The sequence below is a fragment of the Oryx dammah genome, unplaced genomic scaffold, assembly GCF_014754425.2.
Source record: "Oryx dammah isolate SB20612 unplaced genomic scaffold, SCBI_Odam_1.1 HiC_scaffold_26, whole genome shotgun sequence".
Lineage (NCBI taxonomy): Eukaryota > Metazoa > Chordata > Mammalia > Artiodactyla > Bovidae > Oryx > Oryx dammah.
Window position 1 is genome coordinate 90,844,862 of NW_024070210.1, and position 14,568 is coordinate 90,859,429.

Here is a 14,568-nt window from a genome sequence, read left to right on the forward strand (position 1 = left end):
CATCTCTGATAAGCCAGTTCCCTCCCCGAGCCCCAGCTTTCCCATCTATAAAAGGAGAACCCATTGCTGCCCTATAAATAAATTCTTCAGTACCATTTTTCTAGATTCCATATATGTGCGTTAGAATATAATATTTATCTTTCTCTTTCTGACTCACTTCACTCTGTATAATAGGTTCTAGTTTCATCCACCTCATCAGAACTGACTCAAATGTGTTCCTTTTATGGCTGGGTAATATTCCATTGTGTATATGTACCACAACTTCTTTATCCATTCATCTGTCGATGGACATCTAGGTTTCTTCCATGTTCTAGCTGTTGTAAATAGTGCTGCAGTGAACATTGGTGTACACGTATCTTTTTCAATTTTGGTTTCCTCAGGGTATATGTCTAGGAGTGAGATTGCTGGGTCATATGGTGGTTTATTCCTAGTTTTTTAAGGAATCTCCATACCATCTTCCATAGTGGCTGTATCAATTTACATTCCCACCAACAGTGCAAGAGTGTTCCCTTTTCTCCACACCCTCTCCAGCATTTATTGTTTGTAGACCTTTTGATGATGGGCATTCTGACTGGTGTGAGGTGATATCTCATTGTGGTTTTGATTTGCATTTCTCTAATAATGAGCAATGTTGAGCGTCTTTTAATGTGTTTGCATTGGAGAAACAGACAGAGAGAATAGACTTATGGGGAGAGGGGAGGAGAGGGTGAGATGTATGGAAAGAGTAACATGGAAACTTACATTACCATATGTAAAATAGAGAGCCAATGGGAATTTGCTGTATGGCTCAGGAAGCTCAAACAGGGGCTCTGTACCAACCTAGAGGAGTGGATGGGGAGGAAGATGGGAGGAAGGCTCAAAAGGGAGGGGATATATGTGTACCTATGGCTGATTCATGTTGAGGTTTGACCGAAAACAGCAAAATTCTCTAAAGCAATTATCCTTCAATAAAAAAATAAAAAGAAAAAAAAATAAGTCAGAAAGAGAAAAGCAAATATTGTATATGACTACCTATATGTGGGATCTAGAAAAATGAAATAGATTATCTTATTTGCCACGCAGAAATGGAGACACAGACGTAGAGCTCAACCATATGGACCCCAAGGGGGAATAGGAGATGGATGAATTGGGAGACTGAGATTGACATATATACACAATTGATACTATGTATAAAATAGATGATTAAGTAAGAAATATTGCTATGATGATAATATCCCCTCAGCTTATCTATAGGTTCAATGCAGTCTCTTTTAAAATAGTGGCTGGGTGCAAGTTGAGAATAATTTTTACATTTTTAAAATTCAACTTTTATTTTAGATTGGGATGTGGTTGATTTACAATGTTGTATTGATTCTGGGTGTGCAGCAGGTGGTTCAGTTGTACATATGTGCTTGCACACTCAGTCACTTCAGCTGTGTCTGATTCTTTGCAACTCTATGAACTATAGCCGCCCCCCTACCCCCTGCCGCCCCACCAAGGCTCCTCTGTCCATATGCTTATCCTGGGAAGAATACCGGAGTGGGTTGCCAGTTCCTCCTCCAGGGGATCTTCCTGGTCCAGGGATTGAACCCATGTTCCTCCACTTCAGGTAGATTCTTTATCACTGAGCCACCTGGGAAGCCCATACATGTACATGTATCTATTCTTTTTCAATTCTTTTTCTCATATAGGTTATTACAGAATACTGTGTGATTTTTAAAATTTTTTTCAACTTTGTTATTACCTATTTTTAGATCTTTTCGAAAAATGAAAATTGTAGAGGGAGGTTCAAGAGGGAGGGGACATATGTGTACCCATAGCTGATTCATGTTAATATATGGCAGAAACCAACACAATATTGTAAAGCAATTATCCTTCAATTAAAAATAAATGTCTTTTAATAAAAGGTGAACCCATCTCTGATATGCCAGTTCCCTCTCCGAGCCCTAGCTTTCCCATCTGTAAAAGGAGAACCCATCTCTGATAAGCCAGTTCCCTCCCCGAGCCCCAGCTTTCCCATCTGTAAAAGGTGAACCCATCTCTGATATGCCAGTTCCCTCTCCGAGCCCTAGCTTTCCCATCTACAAAAGGAGAACCCATCTCTGAGCCTCCCTGTAACCTTCAGTGTAGTGCTGTTACTGCCCCGTTCTTACCTGAGAGTGTCAGAACCTCCTTCCAGAAAATTCAAGGCCAAATCAGCTAGCTTGAGCATGAGCAAAAGGAGTACGTCAAGGCTGTATATTGTCACTGGGCTTATTTAACTTATATGCAGAGTACATCATGAGAAACGCTGGACTGGAAGAAACACAAGCTGGAATCAAGATTGCCAGGAGAAATATCAATAACCTCAGATATGCAGATGACACCACCCTTAGGGCAGAAAGTGAAGAGGAACTAAAGAGCCTCTTGATGAAAGTGAAAGAGGAGAGTGAAAAAGTTGGCTTAAAGCTCAACATTCAGAAAACGAAGATCATGGTATCTGGTCCCATCACGTCATGGGAAATAGATGGGGAAACAGTGGAAACAGTGGCTGACTTTATTTTTCTGGGCTCCAAGATTGCTGCAGATGGTGACAGCAGCCATGAAATTAAAAGACGCTTACTCCTTGGAAGGAAAGTTGTGACCAGCCTAGACAGCATATTAAAAAGCAGAGACATTACTTTACCAACAAAGGTCTGTCTATTCAAGGCTATGGTTTTTCCACTGGTCATGTATGGATGTGAAAGTTGGAGTATACAGAAAGCTGAGCACCGAAGAATTGATGCTTTTGAACTGTGGTGTTGGAGTAGACTCTTGAGAGTCTCTTGGACTACAAGGAAATCCAACCAGTCCATCCTAAAAAAGATCAGTCCTGGGTGTTCATTGGAAGGACTGATGCTGAAGCTGAAACTCCAATCCTTTGGCCACCTCATGCAAAGAGCTGACTCATTTGAAAAGACCCTGATGCTGGGAAAGATTGAGGGCAGGAGGAGAAGAGGACGACAGAGGATGAGATGGTTGGATGGCATCACCAACTTGATGGACATGGATTTGGGTGGACTCTGGGAGTTGGTGATGGACAGGGAGGCCTGGTGTGCTTTGGTTCATGGGGTCACAAAGAGTCGAACACAACTGAGTGACTGAACTGAACTAAAATCAGCCAGCACATCATCTGATCAGGCTGCCCAGTTGCTACCCAGACCTGCCAAGTCTCGTAAACCTGTGATTTTCCTGGCAATCCTGCAACTTAGCTTAATTCTGCCAACTGCCCAAATTAACCCAGAGGGAACCCTATCAATTCCTGCAGGGAGAGAGGCCATGTGGTACTCCCATCCCCACAGGTTGTAATGTGTGCAATAGCCCTTTATAAATACCATGCGAGTGGCCCCGGTCCCCCTGTGTCATGAGTTAGGGCCCCGAAAGTGTTGACTATTAGACCCTTTGCCAGGATCCATCGTCATGCCTCGTTTTGAAACTGTCTGCAGGAAATATTGCTCTGACATTCCCTTCATTCACTTGGGTGCTCCTATCCACTCTTTTAGACATACCACTTCCCCATGGTTCAGGCTCTTCTTACTCTTTTTGTCCTCTCCAGTCTGTGCTACAACCTGCCTTAGGATTTCCCTGCCCGGAGGATGACCCCACAGTAATTCTGAGTGTGTCACCAGACATCTGGGGCCCAGCTCTCCTTGCCAGTCTCACTCCAGGCCCTTCCTCCATCTTCTCACTCTCGCAGACACTTGCCGTTTGCAAGTATGCAGATTGTCACCCTTGGGTCTTGAGCATGCTTTTCCCTATTCCTTTCGCGGCTCCTCCACAATTTTCCTCATCCCTTAAAACCCAGTACACTTGTCCCACTTCTGTGAATGCTTTCCAGAAACCCCAGAGGAAACAGTACTCCTTCCTCTCCACATATATGCACCCCTTTAGATATGTCTCTGTATATGCTATGCTAAGTTGCTTCAGTCGTGTCTGACTCTCTGTGACCCCATGGGTTGTAGCCTGCCAGGCTCCTCCATCCATGGGATTTCCCAGGGAAGAATACTAGAGTGGGTTGCCATTTCCTCCTCCAGGGGATCTTCCGACCCAGGGATCGAACCCAGGCCTCCTACATTGCAGACAGGTTCTTTACTGCTGAGGCACTGGGGAAGACCATATCTCTGTATAGCGTGGACCAAATTTTCCTGTATGTGCCTACGTTTCCCACTCAGCTGAGAGCTCCTGGGCTTTAAGGTTTATGTAATATTTATCTTTCCATCCTCATAAGTTAACACAAAAACCTGGCACTTGGTACTCTGTGAGGATTATTTAAAGACTGAGTGGACAGTTGGAGAAGGTCTGGGATGGAATAAAGACCACCTAGAATCATTAGACCTGGAAAGGAAACTGTCCTGAGATAGGGAAGAATGGCTACAGGATGGAGAAATTTCTGTTTCTATAGGAGTAAACATAAATCAGGAGAGGCGAGGGTAGTAATATATCCAATATGCTAGCCGCTAGCCTTGTGCAACTACTGAGCACCTGAAAGGTGGCTAACTGTAGCTCAGGGTGTGTGTGCTGCAAGCCTAAAACACGCATCCGATTTTGAAGACTTGGCACAAAAAATATAAAACATAGATATATATTTATTACTGGTTGAAATGGCAGTGCCCTTGTGGCTCAGCTGGTAAAGAATCTGCCTGCAATGCGGAAGACCTGGGTTCGATCCCCGGGTTGGGAAGAGCCCCTGGAGAAGGGAATGGCTCCCTACTCCAGTATTCTGGGCCTGGAGCATTCCATGGACTGTATAGTCCCTGGGGTCACAAAGAGTTGGACACAACTGAGTGAATTTCACTTTCATTTCCCTTGGCATATCAAGTTTAAATATATTGATTGTAATTTCATCTATTTCCTTTTCCTCTTTCCATGTGCTTAATAGAAAATTTTAAATCACACATGGCATTTGCATTACATTTCTGTTGGTCTGGAAGAATTGTTCTAGAAAGTACTAGGAAATGATTTGATCAGCTTCAGAGGAGCTTCAGGTCTGTGAGAGGATCACAGACCTATGGTTAGGTGTGGAGATGCATCGATTGTTTAAACTGTTCTCTGCCCCAGCACACCTGGGGATATGACACATTCCAGTCCGTAACTGGTTCACTAGAGCAGTGATGCATAGCCAGGGGCCAGTCAGGTAAGCATCTCTCTGGGTGGTGAGAGAGAATAAATGGGAGGCGGGGATGGTTTTCACAACCTCTGAGTAGCTTAATGCACTGCAAAGCCCAGTATGACATCCAGGCATGTGCTGAAAAGGCTGCCCACGCCATAATGGCTGTAAGATGTCCTCACCGACTAAGTTCCACCTGCAAATGAGAAGCCTTAACCCCCTTCACTCACTGAGCTGTGTGTTGTCTTGGCATCAGAAGTGGGAGCTTGAGAACTGTATTCCCGTATGATGGGCCACAGTGCTGCTTGCCGCGGGGTTCTTAGTATAACCTGTCATGAATTGTTGCCGTCTTCCTTAAAGTGCCTCTAGCAAGGTAACAACACAGGCAAAATATTTTTCCAGAGTAAGAATTGGGGCATGGAAATCAGAAGAAAAAACTGTCTTAGTCTTGTCATTCATAGATTATGAGGTCTGGAGCAGGTCCCTTCACTTTTCTGGAACTCGGTTTCCCACGTATTAATTGATGGGTGGAAACCCTTCGCTGCTGTCCCAGATTCAGGACTGTTTTCTGGCCATCTGCTCCTGTTCCCTGCCTCCTGGAAGCCCACCCCAGGCCTTCCTGTTGACCCTCCCTGCTGCTTGAGGACACTTGCTCTAACTCCTGAGTGTAAGGAGGGGCATTGTCAGGCCCTGGCATCAACATGGAGCCATATTCACTATCGGTTCACAAAAACAGAGCATTCTCTACTTTCTGTGCCTGCGGGTAGCAAGGTGCCACCTCCTTCTCATCCCTATTCATGGGCAACATCATGGGTCTTTTCTGCTCAGTTTCATATCCATTTCAACCCACTGTGGGGCAGAATTAGAAAAAGGGGATCTACCTTTGGGGTCCTGCTCCTTTAGAGAATGACAACACAAGCCCAGTTCCTTTTCTGTGCAGTTAATCTGTGGGAAGAAAATTAAATCCACCTATGAGACAGTATATATTTGTAGGACAGTCAAGACTCTGTGTCATATTCATAGAATATGTTTTATGATTATGTTCTAGAGGCTTTTGTGGAATAAAATCAGAAGGTACCCCGTGTAGGGTACAAATGAAGGAGAGATGATTGGGTCACTGTTATCGTGGAAACATTTCTTTGCTTTCTAATGCCAGCACTTCTCATATGGTTTGTGCTTACTTATGGAAGAAGAGAGTAATATTCCACCCCCACCTTCCCCAAAGCCACTTCCTTATCTGTGAGGTGAAAACTGAATTAAGTGATATCTGAGGTCCCTTCCAGCTTCAGCATTGTGTGGATCTCTACAGAAATAGGACTTCAACAGAGCAAAGCTGCCTCCTTATCATTTCTTTGTCACTCTGCTAGAAAAGATACACTTGTTAATAAGCAGTGGTATAGCCAAAGACCTGTTTGTAAGTAGACGAACACAGGTGATAATGTTAAAAACAGTATAAGTGTTAGTTGGTCAGTCATGTCTGACTCTTTGCAACCCCATGGACTGTAGCCCACCAGGCTTCTCTGTCCATGGACTCCTCCAGGCAAGAATACTGGAGTGGGTAGCCATTCCCTTCTCCAAGGGATCTTCCCGACTCGGGTCAAACCTGCATCTCCTGTGGCGCCTGCACTGGCAGGTAGGTTCTTTACCATCTGAGCCACCAGGGGAAGGTAAACATTATAAGAACTCAGTTCAGTTCAGTCGCTCAGTTGTGTCCAACTCTTTGCGACCCCATGGACTGCAACACGCCAGGCTTCCCTGTCCATCACCAACTCCCGGAGCTTACTCAAACTGATGTCCATCGAGTCAGTGATGCCATCTAACCATCTTGTCCTCTGTCGTCCTCTTCTCTTCCCACCTTCAATCTTTCCCAGCATCAGGGTCTTTTCCAATGAGTCAGTTCTTTGCATCACATGGCCAAAGTATTAGAGTTTCAGCTTCAACCAAAGTCCTTCCAATGACTATTCAGGACTGATTTCCTTTAGGATTGACTGGCTGGATCTCCTTGCAGTCCAAGGGACTCTCAAGAGTCTTCTCCAACACCACAGTTCAGTCGGATCAATTCTTTGCCTCTCAGCTTCCTTTGTAGTCCAACTCTCACATCCATACATGACTACGGAAAAAACCATAGCTTTGACTAGATGGACTTTGTTGGCAAAGTAATGTCTCTGCTTTTTAATATGCTGTCTAGGTTGGTCATAGCTTTTCTTCCAAGGAGTAAGAGTCTTTTAATTTCATGGCTGCAGTCACCATCTGCAGTGATTTTGGAGCCCCCAAAAATGAAGTCTGTCACTGTTTCCATTATTTCCCCATCTATTTGCCATTAAGTGATGGGACCAGATGCCATGATCTTAGTTTTCTGAATGTTGAGCCTTAAGCCAACTTTTTCACTCTCCTCTTTCACTTTCATCAAGAGGCTCTTTAGTTGTTCTTTGCTTTCTGCCCTAAGGGTGGTGTCATCTGCATATCTGAGGTTATTGATATTTCTCCTGGCAATCTTGATTCCAGCTTGAGCTTCATCCAGCCTGGCATTTTGCTCGACGTACTCTGCATATAAGTTTGCTCCAAGCACTAGAGTAGTGTGAATTATTACACAATTTTGTTGTTACTACATCCTTCCCACCTTTCTGGCCCCTGTTCTGAAACATCACTGCATCACTCCAGTTTTCCATCTGCTGTCTCTCCTTTAGTGGGTCTCGCTGGCAGTGGTGGACCAATGTCTTCTCCTATCATGAATTGTAGGAATTGATGTTAGACTTTTCTGAAGGAAGTCCTGTCCTCCACATAGGACCAGAGCCCCTCAAAAGCTGGCCTCTTGCCTTGTAGCATCTATGCCATCTCCCCCTTATTCTAAGAGTACAAGTCACCACAGAAGCCCTTCCTGCTGGTGGAGTTAGGGTTTTTTCCATGGCCGCATACCTTGGTAGGTTGTGGCTTTGATATTAACAGTAAAAATGTTTCCAAAAGACTGGTGTGTACACGCCCCCACCAGAGGTCATAGGATCACCTGTGAGCCAGGAGATTCTGCAGTAAAGCATAAAGAAATCTCAAAGAGCCGTAGATCATACCCATGAGGATGGCTACAGGAAGAGAGGAGTGGAGGAAGGAAAAGAACAGCTATTGAGAAGGATGTGACTTGGAGCACTTGTGCACTGCTATCGGGAATGTAAACTGGTACAGCTGCTGTAGAAACAGTATGGCAGTTCCTCAAAGACGTAAAAATAGAACTGCCATATGATCCTGCAGTTCCATACCTGGATATATGCCCCAAAGAATTGAAATCAGGGACTTGAACAGCATTGTTCACAGTGGCCAGAAGGTGGAAGCCACCCAAATGTCCACTGAGAGAGGGATGGATAAACAAAATGTGCTATATACATACAGTGGAATATTAATATTCAGTCTTAGAAAGAAAGGAAAATTCTGACACACGTTGCAACATGGTTAAACCTTGAGGACAGTATGGTAAATGAAATACGCCAGTTACAAAAAAAAGACAACTACCATGTGATTCCACTCACGTGAGGTACCTAGGGTAGTTGAAATCATAGAGACAGAAGGTAGCACATGAACTGGTGTGGACCCCAGTCTTTTGGAAACATTTTTATGTTAATATCAAAGCCACAACCTGCCAAGGTATGCGGCCATGGAAGGGGGAATGGGAGTTGTTACTTTTTAGTGGATATTGAGTTTGGGTTTTATAAGATAAAGAGTTCTGTGGATGGATGATAGTGATGGTAGCACAGGAATGTGATCATACTCGATGCCACTGACCGGGACACTTAAAAATGGTTCAGACAGTAAATTCTATGTTATGCATTATATTGTACCAATATTTAAAAAATTAAAAATAAATGAAATTTAATCCCCCTGCCAAAAGCATAGGAACTCCATGAAGACAGGATCTATAACTTTTTCTTGTATTGCCATATTTCCAGTTTATAGCACAAGGCCTACCATCATACTAAGTCCTCAGTAAATATTTGTTCATGAATGATGACTAGACCAACAGGTTATACAGTCTTTGTTTTATTGTGTCTTAGCCTTTCTTGAACCTAAAAGTGCCTCCAGATGGCAATTCACACTCTCCTCTTAAACCCTGAACTCACATCCTGCATTTTGTACCTAAAAAAAAAAGTCACAAGCTGCTTTTTATTTTAATTGACATTATCATATACAGATGTTTGAAACTACTACTTATATACAGATGATTGAAACAGCATATAAATGCCCACCCTCACGCTTCCCCTCATGGAAAATATCCAGTGATGTGGCATTTCCCCTGCCCACTTCATCTCTTTCCCCCAGACTTCCTTGATGGACAAATGAAAGAAAGTGAAAGTGTTATTATGTCCAACTCTTTGGGACCCCTTGAACTATAGCCCACCAGGCACCGCTGTCCGTGGGATTCTCCAGGCAAGAATACTGGAGTGGGTGGCCATTCCCTTCTCCAGGGGATCCTCCCAACCCAGGAGTCAAACCTGGGTCTCCCGCACTGCAGGCAGATTCTTTACCCTCTGAGCCACCGGGTACAAATACACATAAACATGAAGCCCCCGGCCTGGTTTCAGCTCAGCTGACTTCCCCTGTGAGCCGAGGGTGCAGCTGCTTCTTGCTGGTCTCTGTTCCCGTTTCCGCCTTTCTGGAAAGATCCCTCTCATTGCTGCCCTGGGCACTGGCTCTCTCAGTGCCCGCAAAACCGCCTCTGCTTTTATCTCTCTTGCCCCGGGCCCCCGGCCAGTGGCAAACATATGGTTTATAATTGCTTCCCCATGTGCTTTGAGGAAGCTTCTTATTCATCCAGAGGCTTTGTTTTCAGATGACCTTGCATGGACACATTTTGGCCTCTATTCTCCTCCTTCATTGCTACGAGTAGACCCTAAGAATTCGTTATTCTCCCCTCCTGTCCTCCCATGTCTTTAAAGGGTTTCTTTCCAGCAGGCTGACCTGCCTCAGGGTCTGTCTCCACCCGTACAGGGTGGGCCGAGGAGGAAGCCTGTGCAGGAGCCTGGGGCGAGGGGATGGTACTGTTGAAGGTGATTTATGGGAAAGCCTGGAAACATCCAAAGGGTGGGGAGCAGCCATGATCCCGGGTTAGGCTCCAAGGTCCTACAGGTGTGAATGCCACTCGGCCTGGTTCTGAAGCACTCTAGCCCCCAATTCTGTGGTTCCCCTCGGTTCTAGTCAGCCAGTTCTAGTCCCTGTCCTGCCTCAAGCCAGGAGGAGAAAAGATTTCAAAGGTATTAGTCTGCCTAGAGAAAATGTATATGCTTATCCTATACCCAGGCTTGACCCGGGCTATTCTGAGGTCAAGACGCTACTCCGTCTATGACCACAACTCACCTTGGAAGTCAGATGTGGCTTTCAGTGAATCGTCAGAATTCTCACACCCATCCACGTGTGTGACCTGACGCTCACGCACACGTATAAAGTGCTCAGCCCCTGCTGGGAGAAGCCTGATTAGAGGTGAATGGCCCTGACAGACGTTAGCATCTTCCACTCCAAAGGCCAAGTCTTCAGAGTGATTCTGTACGTCTTCGTCACTATTGCATTGAAAGGGCCTCTTCTCTCCAAAGGTTATAATAGGATGTTATTTCTGCTCATGATTACAGGGTGAAAGGACAGTCTTCACTCCCTCCTCCCCTCTCACACACACGTTTTCTGTGGCAAAATGCTCAGGTCTGTACTCTAGATCCAGGAGTGGCCCAGGTTTGCATGCTTGGAGCTGCTCCCTGATTTCCTCTTTAGAGCAAATTCAGATCCACTTCCTGATGCTAAGGTGCCGTTTCTGAGGTGATTTGTTCAGTAGATACTGCCTGCCCACAATAGGTATACAGTTGTAGGAGGTTGTTGTTGTTTTTCAGTTGCTAAGTTGTATCTGACTCTTTGTGACCCCATGAACTTCAGCACACCAGGCTTCCCTGTCCTTCATCAACTCCTGGAGCTTGCTCAAACTCATGTCCATTGAGTCGATGATACCATCCAATCATCTCATCCTGTCACCCCCTTCTCCTCCTGCCTTCAGTCTTTCCCAGCATCAGGGTTTTCTCCAATGGGTTGGCTCTTCACATCAGGTGGCCAAAGCATTGGAGCTTTAGCTTCAGTCCTTCCAATGAATATTCAAAGTTGATTTCCTTTAGGATCAACAGGTTTGATCTCCTTGCAGTCCAAGGGACTCTCGAGTCTTCTCCAGCACCACAGTTTGAAAGCATCAGTTCTTTGGTGCTCAGCCTTCGTTATGGTCCAACTCTCACATCCATACATGACTTCTGGAAAAAACCATAGCTTTGACTATATAGACCTTTGTTGGCAAAGTGTACAAGAGATCATTTAGGCTTTAGCTTTTGCTGAAAGAGGACGTAGACACAGCCCCTCACGTACCTGCTTGACAGCTGTTGGTGGTTCCCAGCTGCCCACAGCCATGCGCAGACTCCGTAGCCTGCCTCCTGCAGCCTCTGCCATTCCCCCTCGGGGCCATTGCAGCACCCTCTGCCATCTTCCTTTGCTTCTCTGCCCCTTCTTGAGGGCCCAGGTCACATTCTCCTGCTCCATGAAGCCCTCCCCGACCCTGCAGACTTGAGTCCCTTGAGTTTTTCTGGAGCATCTTGAGACACTGAGATCTTGCTTCTTCCTCCTGCAGTTATTTGTGTTTATGGTTTCCCCATCCAGAGCCATACACTCCATGGAGGGCAAGATTTCATCGTATAGCTCTCTTGAGGCCCTTCGTATAAGGAGATGTACACATCCCCAAAGAATGCATGCTGATAAGTTAGGCATTTAGGTTGGTTATCATCTGCTCATTTAATCAGAAGACGTAGCAAGAGCAGTTCACCATACATTATTTCAAAGCACTTTCATGTCTTTCTGGGCATATTTGGGAAGTAGCAACACAGGACAGCTTTCTGTCATTCAACCTGAAATGATATATTGAGCAGGAAAAAAAAAAGTTAGGTGGAATGCATGAGGCCAGCCAGCTGTCAGTGAGATTTCCCATCATTGCATGGAGTACCAGCAGCTAGAAGGCACCCTGGCAGTCAGTTCAGCCACCCACTTTATAATCCAGATGGAGAAACTGAGGCAGCAGGTCACACACATGTAATAAATGTGTCTGCAGGTCCAGGCTTCATGTATAAGACACGATCTACTGACCTCAGAGGTTTCTGTTTTCTGTTCTGCACTGATTTTGTGAAAAAAGTACAATCACCTCGCTCAAATACACAGCATGTTGATGGAGGATTATACATTTGAATGAGGCTGGGGAAGCAGATTTTGTGACACTAACCTTGCTGTTTCACATGTAACCTGACTCTGTGGATGATGGCAGCCTCTCTTTGCAAGGCTTGTTATGGAAACTGTGTTTGTGCCTCGTGGTAATTATCTCTGACGAGGGTGGTGGAACAAGGGAGCAGGGTGTAGCTAAGGTAGAGTAGCCTTAGAGTCCCAGGGTATCAGAAGGACCTGGATTTGAATTCCAGCTTTGACTTATTTCCTGTGAGCTGGTAGATAAGTTTTCTGTGTCCTCTGTCCCATCACCTATAAACTGGGGACAGTTACAGCTATCGCCTGTAAATATGTTCAAACAATAGCCAATAGCAATTAGATACTGACTGTTGGGATTGGAGGTGTAGTTGCCGTACTTTTTATGTTCTATATTTCTGCAGTTTCAGTTTTTAGTAATGAGCACACATTGTTTCCTTAACCAGGAATAAAGCCATAAAAGTTGTTTTTTAAAACCACCTTAGAGGATTCTTGTGAGCTTGTAGTATCTGGAACACTGCTGGGTTCTTAGCGAGTGGAAGTGGAGGCCTTACCAGAGTTCTTGGTTCCTATGCCCACCTGTCCTGGCTCAGAGAAGCTAGCATGTGGCAGCATTTTTCCTCAGCTCTTAGTCTTGATACCCTGACCACCTGACTTGCCATTCTTTGTCTATATCAAATGTAAGAGCTCATTTTACAGCTTGTCACAGAATTAGCAGAATTTTGAGTCTTCTCTTGCTGCCAATGTTTGTCTGCAGAGATCCGTCAAATTTTCCTTGGTGTGGGCTGGTACAAGCCCTCAATCACAGAACCTAAATACTGATAACTTTTCTCCTTTTTAATTTTCAAAGGCTTTTAGTCTTTCTCCTTGACCTTGGGGAGTACTAACGTGTGTTTGGAAATGTGGCCTTTCTGATGCCGAAGGCCGTCCCACAAGCCTCGTTTCCTGCCCACCCCACTTCACACAGGGCATCTCAAGTAACATACATCAAACCTTCGCTGTTAACACTTGGTGCTGGCATACTGGCTTTCATCCTGGGAAAATAAATAAACCAAACCAAACCCACAGCACTTTAAAAACACTAATTAATCCTCACCACAGGCCTAGACTACACAGAAATGGCAAATCCCACTGCCCCAATTTTATGTTTGAAGAAATCAGAGTAAACACCTTTTTTTAAGGCTTCTCAGGGCCAGATAACAGAGGCTGACTTGAAGGGCTTAGGCCGGTCCTGCCTCTGGGAAATGGGTATCTGGCCATGTGGTTACCTGCTCAAAACCTCACTTACATATCAGCTTAATTCCCCCCACCCCCCAAGGTTATGTTGACACTGCATCCTCTCAGTTCCAACTGACCTCTTATTTATTTGGTTACTTTTCTTTAATTCTGGTAGAGCTTAGAAATTTTAGCAATGGCTTCCAAGAGTAGCCTGACAATTCTAATTTACTCAAAGGTCGATGCTGATTTTGATACTCAGCACAGAATAGGCCACCCTCCTAGTCATCCCTTTCAGATCCAGCCCCTGTGCCCACCCCACCCTCTACACTGGAGGCATCTTTGTAGCTAGATCTCTTCAAGTTTTGGGACTGTGCAGACTCTCTGCTTTCTCTCCCAGTCTAAACTAGGCATCTTTCTATCTCAGTCCCCTAGTCCTACAACCTATAAGGGTAAAGATAGATACATACTGTTCTTGAAATTGTCAACCATAGTATTTTGGCAAAACATGAAACCTCACTTAATTTCATGGGACAAATCCAGTGCAGTTAAATTGTGGTAAGTCTACTTTCTAAATATTGACTAATCTGGTCAGATTAGGGGCTTTAGGGAAATAGATGGGGAAACAGTGGAAACAGTGTCAGACTTTATTTTGGGGGGCTCCAAAATCACTGCAGATGGTGACTGCAGCCATGAAATTAAAAGACACTTACTCCTTGGAAGAAAAGTTATGACCAACCTAGATAGCATATTCAAAAGCAGAGATATTACTTTGCCGACTAAGGTCCGTCTAGTCAAGGCTATGGTTTTTCCTGTGGTCATGTATGGATGTGAGAGCTGGATTGTGAAGAAGGCTGAGCACCGAAAAATTGATGCATTTGAACTGTGGTGTTGGAGAAGACTCTTGAGAGTGCCTTGGACTGCAAGGAGATCCAACCAGTCCATTCTGGAGATCAGCCCTGGGATTTCTTTGGAAGGAATGATGCTAAAGCTGA

The 14,568-nt window shown here is 44.8% G+C and overlaps 1 protein-coding gene across 1 annotated transcript in view; it reads left to right on the forward strand.

Annotated features, from left to right (window-relative positions):
* The window catches only part of ARSB (arylsulfatase B), a 165,214-nt gene that overhangs the window by 101,831 nt on the left and 48,815 nt on the right, over nt 1-14,568 (forward strand). The gene's annotated exons all lie outside the window — the stretch shown is intronic.